The following is a 20,623-nucleotide window of genomic DNA, read 5'->3' as shown; positions in this document are numbered from 1 at the left end:
ACTAGTAATTGGTTAATAGTCTATGTGGGATGATATTCGTTCTTTCGAAATTTATTACATGACACGACCATGTACACTTGCGTGCATATTTTACAGATCAAGTTTTTGGCGCCGCTGTCGAGGACTTCATATCCAATATCAAAATTAATTGTTTTTTGTTTTAATTTGGTTTCTATATTTTATACTCATTTGGATCAAGGTTGTATTGCATTTTCAGGAATTATTGGTATGTGCGGGGAAGTAGACAAAAAGAGCTCATATCGGTAGATCTTGAAATTGAAAGAATGTGCAGATAGAATCAAAAGATAAATAAAAGGTTGGATTTTGCCATGGATGAGAATCAAGGAAATGCAGCAAACAATGCAGCTAATGTTAACAATATCCCAAATATTGTTGAAGTCCCAATGGAAAGAGTAGCAAGGACGCTTAGAGACTATGTACTTCCTACTATCACAGGAGTGCATTCATGCTTCCTGCAAATAATTTCGAGATTAAGCCAGCAATATTACAAATGGTACAGTCAGTTGTTGAGTTTGGGGGGTTGCCCACAGAAGATCCAAATTTGCACATAGCCAATTTCCTAGAGCTATGTGCAACATTTAAGATGAATGGGGTGAGGGACGATGCAATTAGACTTAGATTATTCCTATTTTCTCTACGAGACTGGGGGAAGAGTTGGCTAATTTCACTGCAAGTTAATTCTATCACAACATGGGAGGAGTTAGCCCAGAATTTCTTAGTAAAGTATTTCCCTCGAGCAAAAGCTGCAAAGTTGAGAGGGGAAATCAATAATTTATGCCAGAAAGAAGGGGAATTGTTGTGTGATGCATGGGAAAGATTTAAAGAATTGTTAAGGAAGTGCCTACATCATGGTATATGTAACGCCCTGGTTACCCCAGAACAGTTACGGTGAACCGGAAATTTGACCCGCTACCCGAGTCCTTTGGTTAAAAACGTGCTCTAAATGTGATTAACAAGTTAAGGTGGAAAAACCAATAAAAAGGAAAGGATATTTTTCATTACAAACTACTCTGCAGAGCTAATCAAAACATTTACAAGTTATTCTCAGTACAAAATGGTCATTACTGTTTCAAATTTACAATCCCGCCGACCTAAGTGGAAAAAATAGGGTAAACCCCTTAGTTCCTCTGAGAACGCCTTGGCCATGGTGGTCAAGCGACCACATATGCACACATCACCACCTAAGCTCTCCACTCAAGGCTGGGTGAGCTTTTCTTTCCCTTTACATGCACCACATAGCACCCATGAGCCAAGGCCCAGCAAGAAAACTCAATATAGCATGATATAATATCAACAATGATCATAATAATCATTCAGGACTATCAGTCCAAAACAGATAGGTGACAGTTGCAAAAGTCACAAAAGTGGGTACAGCCCCCTTCTAGCCATGTGACGATAGGGTCACCAGGGCTTAACAGATAAGTGAACCTTTCATAAGTTTGAACAGGATAGGTGTATGGTGAATAGTCACCAACATAACCTTCCTCATGACCATAGAGTCATAACCCTGGAACATCGTTCCCTAGCCATGTGACAACAATCACCTGGGCCTTATGCCCTGGCTCTAAGTAACTAGTCTTAGACTAGCCAAGCGCTTATAAGTTCATTGACCTTAGGATCGGTCCAGCATTAATGCCATAGAGCCATTCAATGCTGATATCGATTAGATCTAATCTTCATTTACCATTGCGTTCATGACGCTATGCCATTTCATGACTAGTCAGTACATATACAAGTATACAACATTCGCTAGCATATAATATGCAATCCATGTCCACATTTATCAACCAACATGCCTCAATAACAATCATGCATGTCATATACATATACAGGGAGCAATTGTATTCATACACTGTTTTCTTACCTTAGATTCGAGCTAGAATGATAAAAAGAACGACCCTTGAGAATGATCAACCTTTAGTCCTTTAGCGGTCACCTAATCATAACCAAACATGGGACATCATTAATAATAATCATCAACATAGGTTCCCAAACCAATATCTAGCCTCCGGAAGATAAATCCAAACTAATCCAAGTAGTAGGAACACTCCCGAGGCCTATAACTAAGTTCCTAGGGTCAAACACATGCAAACAGGGTGAAAATTGGGCAAGGGCTGCGGCCTAACGCCTTGGGCCGCGGCCCCTAGAACTTCCTGAAGCAAGGGCCGTGGCGCCCTCCATCAAGGGCCGCAGCGCCCAGCAGGTACAACACTCCCACCTGCTTCTTCAAAGCAGGGCCGCGGCACCCCAAGAACAGGGCCGCGGCCCCCAACTCTGGGCCATTCCTAAACGTGTTTTAAGCACTCCAAAGCCTCCAAAATCATCCCTAAACATTCCCCAATCATCAAATAAAAGTTCCCAAGCTTCCCAATGACTCAAAACCCTCCAAACCCAAGGTTCAAACCAACCAAAAACTCAACAATTTACAAAATCTAATTCAAAGCTTAGAAACTCGAAAAACTCAAAACTTAAACTTCAATTACCTTCGATTGGGTTGTTTTCCGTCAAATCCTTCAGTTAAGAAGCTTCTAATCTTTCCTAGGATCGCTATGCCTCAATCCTCGCTTGATTCCGACTCCTAGAACTCGAGATTTCTTCAAAAAGTCTCAAACGGTAAAACAAACTAACAAAAGGGAGAACGAGAGGTTTTCTAACATACGTTCTATCTGATAAGCTACTTCATGCTTAAGTAACCTCAAATAAAACCTAGTGCTCGGGGTCCCGAAAACACCCCCGGGGACATTATAGTCAAAACCTCCAAAATTTCCTCCTGATCTCAATTATTCCCAATTTATCATCAAATAAACATTCCTATTACCCCAAAATTGACCCCGTTATGACCAAAACCGCTAATCCATTATATATGATCGTCTCATGCCGAATAGCTCGATTATATCTCCATAATAATGGAATCTCATTCACAAATCACATTATGCACCCAAATACACATATTCACCCTCAATGGGCCAAATTATCAAAAGAGCATAATATTCAAATGTGGACCCACATGCATGCATATAACATCATATCATAATATAACTCACATAAACATGCATATTATCACTTAATGGCATAATTAAACAAGTATGGCCCTCCCAGCCTACTAATCCTGCCATTAAACCACATCGGAGAATTTGGGGCATTACAACTATCCCCTCCTTACAGAAATTTCGTCCTCGAAATATACCTGAACAGCTCGGGATACTGATTCTGCATATCTGACTCTAGTTCCCAGGTCGCTTCCTCGACCTTTCTGATCCTCCACAATACCTTAACCAAAGGTATCATTTTATTCTTAAGGTCCTTATCCTTTCTGTCAAGTATCTGGATAGGTTGTTCCTCATAGGAGAGATCTGCCTCAAGCTCCAGATCTTCATAGCTCAAAATATGATTAACATCAGGCACATACCTCCAAAGAGCTAAAACATGAAATACATTATGCATGGCCGACAACGCCGGAGGCAAAGCTAATCTGTAAGCCACCTAACCAATCCTCTCCAGGATCTTAAATGGACCTACATATCTAGGGCTCAGCTTGCCCTTCTTCCCAAACCTTCTCACCCCTTTCCCTGGCGAGACTCTAAGGAAGACATAGTCTTCTACCTGGAACTCCACGTTCCTGTGTTTGGGATATGCATAGCTCTTCTGTCTACTCTGAGAAGTAAGCATTCTAGCTCTAATCTTCTCAATGGCCTCATTGGTCCTTTGAACTTCCTCAGGACCTAAATATCTCCTTTCACCTATCTCATCCTAATGAATGGGAGATCTACACTTCCTACCATACAACATCTCATAAGGTGCAACCCCAATGGTAGACTGATAACTATTGTTGTAGGAGAACTCTATCAAAGGCAGATACTTACTCCAAGATCCACCAAAGTCCAGCACACATGCTCTCAGCATGTCTTCCAATATCTGGATTGTCCTCTCAGATTTCCCATCTGTCTGAGGATGATAAGCAGTACTGAACTTCAACTGTGTCCCCATGGCTTTCTGCAAACTCTTCCAGAACTTGGAAGTAAAAGTAGGGTCCCGATCTGACATGATCGACCTAGGCGCACCATGGAGGCGCATGATCTCTCTCACATAGAGATCTGCATGCTGGTCAACTGTATAAGTAGTCCTCACTGGCAGAAAGTGAGCTGACTTGGTGTAGCGATCCACTATCACCCGAATAGAATCATGCTGGCCAACAGTCCTGGGTAAGCCCACCAAGAAATCCATCGTGATGTCTTCCCACTTCCACTCTGGGATATCCAGGGGCTGCAATAAACCTGCCGGCCTCTGATGCTCAGCCTTGACCTGTTGACATGTCAAGCACTTAGCCACATACTCTACTACATCTCTCTTCATCCCTGGCCACCAATACAACGATCTCACATCCTGATACATCTTCGTGGTGCCTGGATGCAAAGAGTAAGGTGTAGTATGAGATTCATCCAGAATCTCTCACCTCAATGCAGTGTCTAACGGAACACATATCCGCCCCTTGTATCTCAACAAGCCCATCTCCGACACTATATAATCTTTAGATGCTCCAGCTAGAACATCCTCTCTGATCTTGATCAGCTGTGGATCTCTCAGCTGACCCTCCTTAATTCTCTCTAACAGCGTAGATTGTAGCGTAATATTAGCCAACTAGCCCACCAGCAACTCTATACCAGTTCTGGTCATATCATCTGCTAATTCTCTAGCTATCAGCCTCATACCATAAATCTGTCCCGGACCCTTCCAGCTTAAAGCATCAACTACCACGTTGGCTTTTCCTGGATGATACAAAATCTCACAGTCATAATCCTTTACTAACTCCAGCCAACGCCTTTGCCTCATATTCAAGTCTTTCTGGGTGAAGAAGTACTTCAGGTTCTTGTGGTCTGTATAAATGTAATGCCCCGGATTCCCTATTATGGTTAATGGCTGGATTAGTAGGCCGGGAGGGCCATAACTGCTTAATTATGCCATTTTAATGTGTTTATGCATGTTTATGAGAATTATATTATCATATGATGTTAAATGCATGCATGTGAGTCCACATTTATTTACAGGGGTATTCTGGTAATTTGGCCCGTTGAGGGTATAATTGAATACTTGTTTGTATGATAATGATATATTGTGAGACCACATTATAATGTGGATTGGTTCGAGTATTTCGACATGAGACGATCTTTGAACATGATTTATCAGTTTGGTCATAACAGGTTTGAGCTCGGGGCTCGGGGTGAGTCTCGGGGTGATATTAAAGGTTATAGCGTTACCGGGGATTTTAGGGTAACGAGTTATGAAATATTGGTGTTTGAAGATATTGATATTAGCGGGAATTGGGAAGCTTTAATTATGATTAACGGGTTAAGCTAGAAGTACCAATTTTGCCCTTGGGCTGGTTTAAGAGGCTTTGGATGGTATAAGGGCATTTTGGTCATTTTAGGGGTGGATATACTTGTTTTAAATGGCTGAAGGCTGTAGAATAAAACAGAACAAAACAGAGGCACTCTTATCTTCTTTTCCCGTACATCACCCTCTTCATTTCTCCTTTGAGGTTTTGAGCTTTAGGTGTGGATTCAAGCTAGGGAAAACTTCAAGGCTGAGTTGGTAGACTTGGTTCTGCTTGTAAGGGAGGTTCAAACAGGTTTTAAGGTAAGTTTTGATCATTTAACTTAAGCTATGCTCTGTTTTTGTTTAACTTTTCAGTCATGGGTTTTGGTTGTGGAGAGTGTGAATCCAAGGGGGTTTTGGTGTTAGTTTGATTGGGGTTTGGTGTGAGTGAGATAAGGATGTTGTTTGGGGGTTCAATTATATGTTTGGAAGAGGTTTAGAGAGGGTTTGAAGGTCTGGTTTGAGAGGGGAAACGCAAGGTTGAAAATCTGGTTCGTGCGTGAGGCTTAGGCTGAACTGGGCTGGGTGCCGCGGCACAGCTTTTGCGTGCCGCGACCCATGCGCGTCTGGCAGATGGGGGCCTCTTTGTCTGGGGGCATGCCGCGGCACAGCTTTTGGGGGCCGCAGCCCATAAGGCCAAATTTGCTAAAAAGTGGTTTTTAGCTTAGGGATTCAAACCATAGGCCTCGGGGTTGGACCTAGTACCCGGTTGGGTAGTATTTGAGGTCTCGGGGCTGGGATTTGGTTTGGGAACCCTCAGTTATCATTTTTATTGATGAATCCTATATTTTGGTTATGACGAGGTGACCGTCGAGGAATTTAAAGGTTGATCGTTCTCAGGGGTCGTTCATATAATTATTCTCACTCGAACCAGAGGTAAGAAAACAGTGTTTGAATACAGTTGCACCTTGTATAGGTATATGACATGCGTGGTTTGATACTTGAGGCATGTTGGTTGATATATGTGGACATGGATTGCATATTAAATGCTGTTGAACGTTGTTTACCTGTTTGAGACAATGACTAGTCAGGGAACGACTCTAAAGTCGAGAATCATGCATTGAATGGTTCTATAGCATTAATGCCAGACCGACCCTAGGGTCGAGGAACTTATAAGCGCTTGCCTGGCTTACAACCAGATGAATATAGCCAAGGTATATGACCCCGGTGACTGTTTGTCACATGGCTAAGGGACGTTGTCCATAGTTTCGACTCCAGGGTCGTGAGGAAGGTTATGTTGGTGACTAATCACCATACACCTGTCCTAAACAACTTATGAATGATTCACTTCTCAGTTAAGCCCTGGTGACCCTATCGTCACATGGCTAGAGGGAGCGATGCTCATTATTGTGACTTTTGGCTATTGTCACCTATTTGTTGGACTGATAGTCCTGAATGGTTATTATGATCGTTGTTGATATTATATCATGCTTTATTGTGTTTTCTTGCTGGGTCTTGGCTCATGGGTGCTATGTGGTGCAGGTAAAGGGAAGGAAAAGCTTGGCCAACCCTGAGTGGAGAGCTTGGGCGATGTGATGTACATACAGGGCCGCTTGACCGCCACGGTCAAGGAGTTCTCAGAGGGACTAGGGGTTTGCCCTATTTTTGCCGCTTAGGCCGGCGGGGATTGTATATTTGGAACTGTAGCAACTCTTTTGTAACATGAACTACTTGTAAACATTTTAAAAAGGCTCATGAGAAGTTTATTTACTTAATGAAAAGTGCCCTTTCCTTTTTACTGGTTTTACACCTTAACCTGTTAATGACGCTTAGATCACGTTTTTAACCAAAGGACTCGGGTAGCGGGTCAAATTTCCGGTTCACCGTTCACCGTAACTGTTCTGGGGTAACCAGGGCGTTACAATAAATCTCACACTTCTCTCCATAGAGATAATGCCTCCATATCTTCAAAGCAAAGACCACAGCTGCTAACTCTAAATCATGAGTGGGATATCTCTTTTCATACTCCTTCAACTGACGAGAAGCATAAGCAATTACCTTCTCTGATTGCGTCAAAACACAGCCCAAACCCTGATGAGAAGCATTACATTAAATCACAAACTTCTCCTGATCTGTCGGAAGACTCAGAATCGGAGCTGTAATCAACCTTTGGTTCAGTTCCTGGAAGCTGTTCTCACACTTATCTGACCACACAAATTTCTGACTCTTGCGTGTCAGTTCAGTCAATGCAGTAGCAATCTTTGAGAACCCTTCCACGAAACGTCTATAATAACCTTCCAATCCAAGGAAACTCCTATCCTCAGAAGCATTCTTTGGCCTTGGCCAATCTCTGACCGCTTCGATCTTTGCTGGATCTACCTTAATCCCCTCCTTACTGGAAATATGCCCAAGAAAGGATACCTGAGATAACCAGAACTCACATTTCTTGAACTTAGCAAATAGTCTGTGTTCCCTCAGTCTCTATAAAACCAATCTCAAGTGATACTCATGTTCTGACTCTGACTGAGAATATACCAGAATATCATCAATGAAGACAATCACAAACTAGTCTAGATAATCTTTGAACACCCTGTTCATCATATCCATAAAAGCAGCGGGGGCATTAGTCAATCCAAATGACATGACTAAAAACTCATAATGCCCATACCTGGTACGAAAAGCAGTCTTGGGTATATCTCCTTCCTTGACCCTCAACTGATGATAACCAGAACGAAGGTCTATCTTTGAGAATACCTTCTTACCTTGCAACTGATCGAACAGATCATCTATCCTTGGCAAAGGATACTTATTCTTAATTGTCAGCTTATTCAGTTCCCTGTAATCAATACACTTTTTCAGAGAACCATCCTTCTTCTTAACAAACAAAACTGGTGCACCCCAAGGAGAGAAGCTAGGTCTAATAAAACATAAATCCAACAGTTCTTGCAACTGCACTTTTAATTCTTTCAACTCGGCTGGGGCCATTCTGTAAGGCGCTCTAGACACTAGCTCCGTCCCTGGTGCCAGTTCTATAACGAACTCAATTTCTCTATGTGATGGCAACCCTGGCAAATCTTCTGGAAACACATCCAGAAACTCACAAACCAATCTAGTATCTTCTGGTCTCACTGGCACGACCTGAGTGGTATCAACCATACTGGCTAAGAATCCAATGCAACCTCCTTGCAATAAATCCCTAGCCCTCAATGCAGAAATCATAGAAATGTGAGGTCCATGCACAGCACCAACAAACACAAAAGGATCCTCACCTTCAGGCTCAAAGGTGACCATCTTCCTTCTGCAATCAATGGTTGCCCCATACTTTGCCAACCAATCCATACCCAGTATCATATCAAAGTCAGTCATAACCAACTCTATCAAATCCACTGATAACTCTCTGCCCTCTACTGTCACTGGCAAAGCTCTGACCCACCTCCTGGATACCACTAACTCTCTAGTGGGTAACAAGGTACCAAACCCCACAACATAAAAATCACAGGGTCTACACAATCTATCAATAACACTACTAGCAACAAAAGAATGTGTAGCACCAGAATCAATCAACACATTATAAGGGGTTCCAGCACTAAGAAGCTGACCTGTAACAACTAAGGGAGAAGCCTCAGCTTCTGCTTGAGCCAATGCGAACACTCGAGCTGGGGCCGAGCTGTCCGCCTTTCTGGGTTCTTCTTTTCTTGCCTTAGGGAAATCCTTTTTAAGATGACCCACTTCTCCACATGAGAAGCAGGCCTTTGCCCTACACTCTCCCAAGTGATGCCTCTTGCATCTAGGCCACTCAGGATAAGACTTCCAGGCTTCACCACCACCTGGACGACCCATAGAAATACCACGGGGTCGACTATCAGGACCTGGAACTGGGAAGGTGTCAGGAACCTTCCTCTTCTGATCACTGGGGCCAACACCCCTACCTGAACCCACAAATGGAGGACTTGGCCTCCTGAATTTATTTCTAGCTGCACTGTCACGCCAGATTTTATTCTCTTCACTCTCAGATGTGAGTGCCTTCTCAACCACCTGTGCATAGGTAGTAACCCCAGCCACAGTGGTGATACGTACATCTCGGGCTAATCTAGGTTTTAGCCCCTGCAAGAATTTCTCTCTCCTGGTCCCATCAGTGGGTACCAGCTCCTTGGCAAACTTTTCCAAATGATCAAACTTCAAGGCATACACAGTGGCTGATAAGTTCCCCTGAAGTAGCCTAATAAACTCCTCGGCCTTCGCCACTCTAATAGCATCATTATAATATTTTTCATTGAACAGAGTCTGAAACTCTTCCCAAGTCAGGGCATTCACATTCTTGGTCTGGGTAATCACTTCCCACCAAATCCGGGCATCCTCACGAAACATATAAGTGGCACAGGCCACCCTCTAATTACCAGTTACCCTCATAAAATCAAGGATAGTGGTAATCATGCTCATCCACTGTTCAGCCTTGGCAGGATCTGCACTGCCCTCAAATACTGGAGGTTGCTGCTTCCTGAACCTTTCATAGAGAGGCTCTCATTTATTTCCAACCTCAGGCAGCTGCCCAACTGCTGGCACCGACATAGGAGGTGCCTCTGATACACTAGCCACTGCAGGCACTTGCTGCTGTTTCAGGAGACGTGACTCTTCTCCCTGCTTTAATACTGTAGCCTGCAGATCACTGACTATCTTCTACCAATTTACATGAGCTGGCTGTGGAATCTGAGACTGGTCATTCTCTTGACCCTGACTGTTATTATTGTTCTGGCCCTGATCACTCTGGCCTGCTAAAGTGTCTGTCTGCCCTGGATTCATAATTCTATCACCGATACCTTGCTGAAATAACAATCAATATGGCCAGTCAGGTAGTAATAACTAACCTCTTGCTGCCTTACGGTCCAAGAACAAGCAGACAATTATCATATTCCACAGTCATACAAATATACAGGCAGATACATGTTTATTGCAGTTAGCACTCAGCAAGTATCACATAATAGTTCCCAATCAATTATACTTATAAGTATGTTCCAGGAATCCCAGTACAAATAAGCACACAGTTTCTGAGGATATAATATTTCAGGGCACAGATTTAACATGGTGCCTTATGCATACAGGTAAAGCATATATACTGTATTTAAGCAGTCATACATATAACTACATAAATAGTTACCAAACCATGAGTCGAGCTTGACTTCAGTGATGTGTGTACATGCCCAGCCAGTCTACAGGAACCCTAACCTTGGTATTGCTCTGATACCAAGTTGTAACGCCCTGGTTACCCCAGAACAATTACGGTGAACCAGAAATTTGACCCGCTACCCAAGTCCTTTGGTTAAAAACGTGCTCTAAATATGATTAACAAGTTAAGGTGGAAAACCAATAAAAAGGAAAGGATATTTTTCATTACAAACTGCTCTGCAGAGCTAATCAAAACATTTACAAGTTGTTCTCAGTACAAAATGGTCATTACTGTTTCAAATTTACAATCCCGCTGACCTAAGCGGCAAAAATAGGGTAAACCCCCTAGTTCCTCTAAGAATGCCTTGGCCGTGGTGGTCAAGCGGCCGCATATGTACACATCACCACCTAAGCTCTCCACTCAAGGCTGGGTAAGCTTTTCTTTCCCTTTACCTGCACCACATAGCACCCATGAGCCAAGGCCCAGCAAGAAAACTCAATATAGCATGATATAATATCAACAATGATCATAATAATCATTCAGGACTATTAATCCAAAACAGATAGGTGACAGTTGCAAAAGTCACAAAAGTGGGTACCGCCCCCTTCTAGCCATGTGACGATAGGGTCACCAGGCTTAACAGATAAGTGAACATTTCATAAGTTTGAACAGGATAGGTGTATGGTGAATAGTCACCAACATAACCTTCCTCATGACCATAGAGTCATAACCCTGGAACATCGTTCCCTAGCCATGTGACAATAGTCACCGGGGCCTTATGCCCTGGCTCTAAGTAACTAGTCTTAGACTAGCCAAGCGCTTATAAGTTCATCGACCTTAGGGTCGGTCAAGCATTAATTCCATAGAGCCATTCAATGCTGATATCGATTAGATCTAATCTTCATTTGGCCTGGCGTTCATGACGCTATGCCATTTCTGACTCTTAGGTCTTTATCCTTGACTAGTCAGTACATATACAAGTATACAACATTCGCTAGCATATAATATGCAATCCATGTCCACATTTATCAACCAACATGCCTCAATAACAATCACGCATGTCATATACATATACAGGGAGCAATTGTATTCATACATTGTTTTCTTACCTCAGATTCGAGCTAGAATGATCAAAAGAACGACCCTTGAGAACGAGCAACCTTTAGTACTTTAGCAGTCACCTAATCATAACCAAACATGGGAAATCATTAATAATAATCATCAACATAGGTTCCCAAACCAATATCTAGCCTTCGGAAGATAAATCCAAACTAATCCAAGTAGTAGGAACACTCCCAGGGCCTATAACTAAGTTCCCGGGGTCAAAACATGCAAACAGTGTGAAAACTATGCAAGGGCTGCGGCCCTAACATCTTGGGCCGCGGCCCCCAGAACTTCCTGAAGCAAGGGCCGCAGCGCCCAGCAGGTACAACACTCCCACCTGCTTCTTCAAAGCAGGGCCACCGCACCCCAAGAACAGGGCCGCGACCCCCAACTCTGGGCCATTCCCAAATGTGTTTTAAGCACTCCAAAGCCTCCAAAATCATCCCTAAACATTCCCCAATCATCAAATCAAAGTTCCCAAGCTTCCCAATGACTCAAAACCCTCAAAACCCAAGGTTCAAACCAACCAAAAATTCAACAATTTACAAAATCTAATTCAAAGCTTAGAAACTCGAAAAACTCAAAACTTAAACTTCGATTACCTTCGATTGGGTTGTTTTCCGTCAAATCCTTCAGTTAAGAAGCTTCTAATCTTTCCTAGGATCGCTATGCCTTGATCCTCGCTTGATTCCGACTCCTAGAACTCGAGATTTCTTCAAAAAGGCTCAAACGGTAAAACGAACTGACAAAAGGGAGAATGAGAGGTTTTCTAACATACGTTCTATCTGATAAGCTACTTCATGCTTAAGTAACCTCAAATAAAACCTAGTGCTCGGGGTCCCGAAAACATCCCCGGGGACATTATAGTCAAAACCTCCAAAATTTCCTCCTGATCTCAATTATTCCCAATTTATCATCAAATAAACATTCCTATTACCCCAAAATTGACCCCGTTATGACCAAAACCGCTAATCCATTATATATGACTGTCTCATGCCGAATAGCTCGATTATATCTCCATAATAATGGAATCTCATTCACAAATCACATTATGCACCCAAATACACATATTCACCCTCAATGGGCCAAATTATCAAAAGAGCATAATATTCAAATGTGGACCCACATGCATGCATATAACATCATATCATAATATAACTCACATAAACATGCATATTATCACTTAATGGCATAATTAAACAAGTATGGCCCTCCCAGCCTACTAATCCTGCCATTAAACCACATCGGAGAATTCGGGGCATTACAGTATAGAGAAGTGGATCTTGGTCCATAATTTTTATAATGGGTTGAATTGTACTATTTGCACCATAATAGATGCTGCAGCACGAGGTGCGTTCATGAGCAAGAGTGCTAATGAGGCATATTAATTGCTAAAGGAGATGGCAATGAATAACAACCACTGCCCAACTAAAAGGGGACACACCAAGAAGGTGGCTGGTATGATTGAATTAGATGCCATTATAATTCTTACAGCACAAGTGGCAGCTTTAACAAAGCAGTTACAACAGAGCAACCTGCCAGCCCAAACCATGCAAGTTCAGAGTTTATGTGGGGCATGTGGGAGTGCTCATCCATTAAATCAATGTCCTACCATTGATATGAATAATAAACCTATGGAACAAGTCCAAGTTATAGAAAATTTTCAAAGACCAACCAACAACCCCTTTTCGATGTCATATAACCAAGGGTGGAAGAATTATTCTAACTTCTCTTGGAAAAATAATCAAGTTGCACAATAGCCTTTCTCTCAAAGTCAGCAAAAATTTCCACCTCCACAACCACAACCACACCATCCAACACATATGAAACAACCTGAAGTACAATCCGATGTAATAAACCAGTTCATGACAGAAACTAGGGCATCTATTAGGAGTTTGTAGACTCAAATGGGGTAGTTGGCTACTTTGATGACAAAACGTCCTCAAGGAAGTTTACCGAGCACTACTGAGGTAAACCCAAAAGAATAGTGCAATGCAATATCCTTGAGGAGTGACAATGAGTTAAAAGAGCCAAAGTAGCTGATAAGGTGAAGGACGTGAGTAGGTCTAATGTTGTTGAGAATTTAGAGAAGCAGCCAAAAATAAGTATAGATCACCATATAAAGATCCCATATCCTTAAAGGCTTCAAAAAAATAAGCTTCATAAGCAGTTTTCTACATTTTTGGATATCTTTTGAAAGCAACACATTAATATCCCATTTGCTAAACAAATGCCAAGTTATGTGAAGTTTATGAAAGAAATTTTTTCAAAGAAAAGGATACTAGAGGAATATGAGACAGTGGCACTTACTAAAGAGTATAGTGCGATACTTCAAATGAAGCTACCTCCTAAGCTTAAAGATCCTAGTAGTTTCAATATTCCATGCTCTATAGGGGATTCAGTAGAAACATAGGCTTTATGTGATTTAGGGGCCAATGGGAATTTAATGTTTTTATCAATCTTTTGAAAGTTGAATTTGGGAGAAGCTCGACCTACTACTGTGTCTTTGTTAATGGCAGGTCGGTTAGTCAAACATCCTCGTAGAGTGATTGGGGATGTATTGGTGAAAGTGGATAAATTCATCTTTCCTGTGGACATTATTATTCTAGATATGGAGGAAGATGACAATATTCCAATAATACTGGGAAGGCCATTCCAGGCTACTGGTAGGGCTTTAATCGATGTACAAAAGGGCGAGTTAAAGCTGGGAGTGCAAAAAGAGGATGTAATATTTAATGTTTTTGTAGCAACGAAAATTCCAACTTGTTGTAGAGTTGAAGTGGTAAAACAAGGAGAGAACAAGTTGGAATTATCTAAGAAGAGATCCATGGTTGAATGTGGTGTTTGAATAGTTCGTCATCATGTGAAAAAGATCTTTAGTGGGAAAGCTCGAATGTTACATGAGCTGTGGGAAGTTACAATAATCTATAATAACAAGAAATGAAGGCCAACTCATAACACTATGAGTTGATGCAAGTTTAATATGAAAGAAAACAAGCGTTCGACTAAATGACGTTAACGACAACGCATTTGGAGGCATTCTAGTATTTTATTTGCATTTGTTTTTATTAGTTTTATTTAAGTTTTAGATTATGAACATTTTATTTTAGTATTTTGAGTATTTATTTTTATTTGATTTTAATTTTGTTGACCCTCTTTTGGCCAACTGACACAAAGTCAAATGCTTGATGTGATCGAAAGTATTGAATAAGATCTAATGGGAAGAAAAATAGACAACACAACAATTTATAGTGGTTCGGCCCCAAGAATTTGGAATGACCTACGTCCACTTAGGCTATTATTGATCTTGATTCTCAAAAGGGTGATCAAAGAACTAGGGTTCTTGAGTTTCACAAGCCTTTGAAGAATGAGTAATACAACCAAAAGATAATAGCCAAAATTCTCTTCTAAAGCATAAACAAAAATTAGCCAAAAGTCCCCCCCCCCCCCCCCCTTGAGCTATTTCTCTCTATTTATAGGCTCAAGGTGCGTTACATGAATCAATCAAAGATCCTTTTACCTAATTAATCGGATAATTAGGTATAAAGGGAAATAATCTCGGATATGATTACAACTGTACAAGATTACTCAAAAATATACGGAGTATACGAGCTGTCTGGTCATATATAAAACTCAAATACTGTGTTAGGGGAACATCCCTGATTGATGGTCGAACAGAACCTCTGCCAGGTGTCAGCCATGTGTTGACAATATTTGCCACATCATCCACACCTGCTTTTTGGATAACATTTGCCCCCAAGTTTATTTATTACGACTAGCAATAAATAAACTTTAGGAAAATGACCCTTCGATTACCCCACCAAATCTATCAGAGTAGTTCGTGCCTCCTTGAAAAAAGTGACCTACTCACGTCCAATCATGCCTTTTCGGCTCCCAAGTAAACTTTTGACAGCTATCACACTTCCCCATGCTTCGAAAAAGGGTAACTTATGATTGCCTCTTTTTAACATATCTCAGACAATATATATATAGCCTTCAAAATTACCTTTTCACCTTTTACTAGCTATCTCTTTGTCAAGAACACTCTGAGAACTCCTAAGACAGAACCCAAAAATTTCTCCGAAGATCATCCTTCGTTGTTCCAGGAATCTGCTGCTCGCAGAATCGAAGTTTCTCTAGGACTTCTCAATCTTCGTATAGGTAAATTTCAGAACTTCGTATAGGTAAAGTGAAAGTAAAAAGTTTTTTCTGAAAAAGCTTTTTCAACTCCAGTAAGGGCGGGAAAAACCCAATTTTTCAACTAGTATAAAAATCGAATTTTTACTTCGATTTTACGTCCTAAACCTATGATCTCGACTATCAAACTGATTCATAACCCCTACAAAGCAAGTATGCTCTACCATATCTAACATCAATCGGCAAACATCAAATTTTCCTATATTTTTACCCAGGAACACGACACTATTTCAGAGCCTAAAAAGCTAGCATAAACAGACATGCACAACACAATAAAGGGTGTGAAAGTTCTGAAATTTACCTATACGAAGATTGAGAAGTCCTAGAGAAACTTCGATTCTGCGAGCAGCAGATTCCTGGAACAACGAAGGATGATCTTCGGAGAAATTTTTGGGTTCTGTCTTAGGAGTTCTCAGAGTGTTCTTGACAAAGAGATAGCTAGTAAAAGGTGAAAAGGTAATTTTGAAGGCTATATATATATTGTCTGAGATATGTTAAAAAGAGGCAATCATAAGTTACCCTTTTTCGAAGCATGGGGAAGTGTGATAGCCATCAAATGTTTACTTGGGAGCCGAAAAGGCATGATAGGACGTGAGTAGGTCACTTTTTTCAAGGAGGCACGAACTACTCTAACAGATTTGGTGGGGTAATCGAAGGGTCATTTTCCTAAAGTTTATTTATTGCTGGTCGTAATAAATAAACTTGGGGGGAAAATATTATCCAAAAAGCAGGTGTGGAAGACGTGGAAAATATTTTCAAGACATGGCTGACACCTAGCAGAGGTTCTATTCGACCATCGATCAGGGATGTTCCCCTGACACAGTATTTGAGTTTTATATACGACCAGACTGCTCGTATACTCCGTATATTTTTGAGTAATCTTGTACAATTGTAATCATATCCGAGATTATTTCCCTTTATACCTGATTATTCGATTAATTAGGTAAAAGGATCTTTGATTGATTCATGTAACCCACCTTGAGCCTATAAATAGAGAGAAATAGCTCAAGGGGGGGGGGGGGGGGGGGCGGGACTTTTGGCTAATTTTTGTTCATGCTTTAGAAGAGAATTTTGTCTATTATCTTTCGGTTGTATTACTCATCCTTCGAAGGCTTGTGAAACTCAAGAACCCTAGTTCTTTGATCACCCCTTTGAGAATCAAGATCAATAATAGCCTAAGTGGATGTAGGTCATTACCAATTCTTGGGGCCGAACCACTATAAATTGTTGTGTTGTCTATTTTTTTTTCCATTAGATCTTATTCAATACTTTCGATCACATCAAGCATTTGACTCCGTGTCAGTTGGCCAAAATGAGGGTCAAGATTCTGGTGCTTTCATTGAGAGCTTGAGAAGAAGTTGTTGAAGGTACTAATGGCAAAGACATCCAAGAAAACTGGGCAGGCTGCTGCACCATCCCAGCCTCCTCCACCAAATATGGCTGAAGACGAACCTCATTTGGAGTTCGATGAGGAGGAAGTAGACTCTGAGGCCCTGAAGACAACACTGGGGGTGTTGCAAGATGAATTGGTCACTTTGAGGGCCAATCAAGAGAGTGTCGCCAAGATAATGGCATCACAGCAGAGGGAGATAAAGCGCCAGCGCCAAGATCTGAGCGAGAGACAGACGGAGATGGACCGTCATCAGAGGGATGCCATGGCAGCCCTTGAAGCATCCCTCTAATTGGCTAGGAATCAAGCTGCACCTGTCTCACAGCCTGATCAACCCCCAAGTGGGCCACCTCATAGAGGTCCCAATCCTAGCCCTCCGCTCCAGCCAACAAGCCCTCAAAGGTCGTAGCAGCCACTAATGCCTCAGGATGATGTCCCACCTAGGGGACCCTGAGACACAGCCTCCATCCCAGGCTGGTCGAGGCAATCCCCTGCACCCAAGGAAAAATAGGGCCAGGCAACAGCCCCGCAATCCTAGATGCCCAAGGGGTGAAGAGCCGCACCCATCGAGCAGGGGGCAGCGTCCTTCTGCCAACAGAAGGAACTTAGAGACAGGCTCTGTGGTCAGGGGCCCTCCATGGCATGACAATGCATGGGGGGTCCCACCATAGGCAGTCAAGGTTCAGAGATGGCCACAGCTACAATGAGGCTGACTCAGGCAGAGGGAATGCTGGTAAGAGAAACGAGCAGAGAGGTGGAGGCAGAATCGCCCTACCTAGAGAAGACCGACATGCAGGACATAATGCTGGGGGGCAGCCTAGACAAAACGACGTCTTTAGCATGCTCGGAGCTAGCGAGCAGCGGAGAAGAGACGATGACCTGAGGGATGTACTCAACGACCGCCAAGAAAAGCACGATGAGTACATTCCCCCGGCACCAGAGGCCCCAGCAATTCCTGAGGCCGTCCAAGCCCAAATAGATGCCCTGAACCAAGCACTGCAACAGCTGGTCAGGGGAAGAACATCTTGTTGACGGTGAAATCTCGTCAACGATATAAGGTTAGAAAACTGACAATGTATTGCCAAAGATATCTTAGAAGAAGATTGAGAGAACTTGAAAGAGTAAATATGCATAACTACAAAAAATTCGTATATTGCTTAACAGTCTCAGCATACAATGAATTTTCCAACCCCTTTTCTTGAGGGGTGATGATCTATTTATACTGGACCTCTAATGGCTCCACATACATTATGGTCCCAGGGGACAAGATTGTACATAGGTACATTGTCAGGGTAGTGGCACAGGTCATGGTGGAGCAGAAGGTTATGGTGTCAGCCTGGTACATAGTCAGAGGTATGCATGTAGTGCTTCCACTCTTTGTACAAATCCGTACCTCCACTACTTGTAGGACACAGATGTCAGAGTCATGCCTTTGCCCTTTTTCAGGGTTGTACATCTCATGCTTGTACATTTATCTCATGCTTACTGGTCCCCCTTACCTAAATATCATCTCTAGGTTTCTTTATATTTTAGTAAGTGTCGATCCACACTTCTTTTATCCCATCCTTGCCTCCAGGTACGAGGCCTGGAAATAGGCATGTTCGAGGCTTGGGGATGGGTATCACAAGGCGAGGCCCTTGGTGCCTAAGCGAGTATCTAGGCGTGACTTGGGCATTCACGAGGCTCGGGGATGGGTCTCATAAGGCGAGACCCTTGGTGCCTAAGTGAGTACCCATGTGTGACCCGAGCATTCACGAGGCTTGGGGATGGGTCTCACAAGGCGAGAACCTTGGTGCCTAAGTGAGAACCCATGCGTGACCCGGGCATTCACGAGGCTCGGGGATGGGTCTCACAAGGTGTGATGGGGTTGCATGAGGGCCATGAGATGGTGGTGGCGCGAGGCTCCTTAACGTGTTCGTACCTCGCGAGACGGACACGGGCGTGGTGAGGGGTGTCTCGCTGTGCGAGGAGTTGGCGCGCATCTGGGTCGCGAGGCACTTGTGGCCTTGGCAAGCGCATGCAGGGGAAGGGTAGCCTCGCATAGCGAGGCCCTTGTGGCCTGGCAGGCGCGCACGGGGGAAGGGAAGCCTCGCATAGCGAGGCCCTAGTGGCCTTGGCAGGCGCGCGCGAGGGAAGGGCAGCCTCGCATCGCGAGGCCCTTCTGGCCTTGGCAGGTGTGCGCGGGTGAAGGGCAGCCTCGCATAGCGAGGCCCTTGGGTCCTTCTGGGAATTTTCGCTAAGGCCTCCTATGAGACATGGGTCTCGCGTGGGGAGAGATATTGGGCTGATTTGTTTGCCTGAGGCTAATGAGGGTAACCCTCAATTTTTCTCATGAGTGTTGACTATGGCTCTGGTCAATTTTTGGCATTCACACTTGCCCCCCAGTCTATTAGGAAGTCTTTAAGCTTCCTAGTAGACTCATAATAATGCTACACTCAATATGCTCTGGTGGTATTGCTGGGTGATCCGTGTCCGTTAGTGCACTTTGATTACTTGTAAGGATATGTTGAACCATTAGTTACCTACTATCCTTTTATGTATTTTTGCACGCGCTTATTATTTCTTGCGAGAAGCGTCCTTCTCGTCATTAGGCATAGTACTATTTTTGCAAGGTGTCTTCTTCGAGACCGTTTTTGCAAGCATCTTCTGTGAGACCCTTTTTGCAAGCGTCTTCTGTGAGACACTTTTCACAAGCGTCTTCTTGGAGACCCTTTTTGCAAGTGTCTTCTTTGAGACCCTTTTCGCAAGCGTCTTCTTTGAGGCCCTTTTTGCAAGTGTCTTCTTTGAGACACTTTCTGCAAGTGTTTACTTTGAGACCATTTTTGCAAGCGTCTTCCTTGAGTCCCTTTTACGATTTTTTGAGGTAATCCACCCTCGGGTTGGGACTTTTATGGCTAGATGGTCGCCCTCCAATTTTAACCTTGGTCAGTGACCCCTCTAGCACGACGTCCCCTTCTATATGGAATCTTCAGACGTATTGGTAGCAGTGCAACTGGAGGAAGGTTCACTTTCTTCAACATGCAAGTTCTTATGGCCCTCTTCCACACGTATGTACTTCTGTGCTCTTTCGAAGAAATCATCTAAATTCGAAACTTCTCTTTTGAGCATGCTACCCCATAATTTGCTTCCTGGACGAACTCCTGCTGTAATAGCCATCTTGAGCTCCGCTTTGGTTAAACTTCCTACCTTTGTTGCCTCCATATTGAACCTATGGATATAGTTCTTTAGACTTTCATTTTCACCTTGCTTTATGTTAGCGAGGTTGGTAATTGGCATAATGTAATCGCAGACCGCATGGTGTTGCTGAAGAAATTCGCTAGAGAATTGCTGCCATGATTTGATTGTTCCCGGCCTTATCCTCTTGAACCACTTGTATGCAACACCTTTAAGTGTAACAACAAATAAATGACTCGGTATCTCATGTCAATAAGTTT

At 42.8% G+C, this 20,623-nt stretch overlaps 1 non-coding gene across 1 annotated transcript; it reads right to left on the bottom strand.

Annotated features, from left to right (window-relative positions):
- Window positions 1–769: 769 nt before the first annotated feature.
- LOC133828223 (small nucleolar RNA R71) lies at window positions 770–876 on the bottom strand. The gene has a single exon (XR_009890855.1). It is a non-coding gene; the product is annotated as a small nucleolar RNA R71 (small nucleolar RNA).
- Window positions 877–20,623: the final 19,747 nt, after the last annotated feature.

Source organism: Humulus lupulus, chromosome 3, assembly GCF_963169125.1.
Source record: "Humulus lupulus chromosome 3, drHumLupu1.1, whole genome shotgun sequence".
Lineage (NCBI taxonomy): Eukaryota > Viridiplantae > Streptophyta > Magnoliopsida > Rosales > Cannabaceae > Humulus > Humulus lupulus.
The sequence above is the reverse complement of the archived record's forward strand: the minus strand, read 5'-3'. Positions and strand labels throughout refer to the sequence as shown.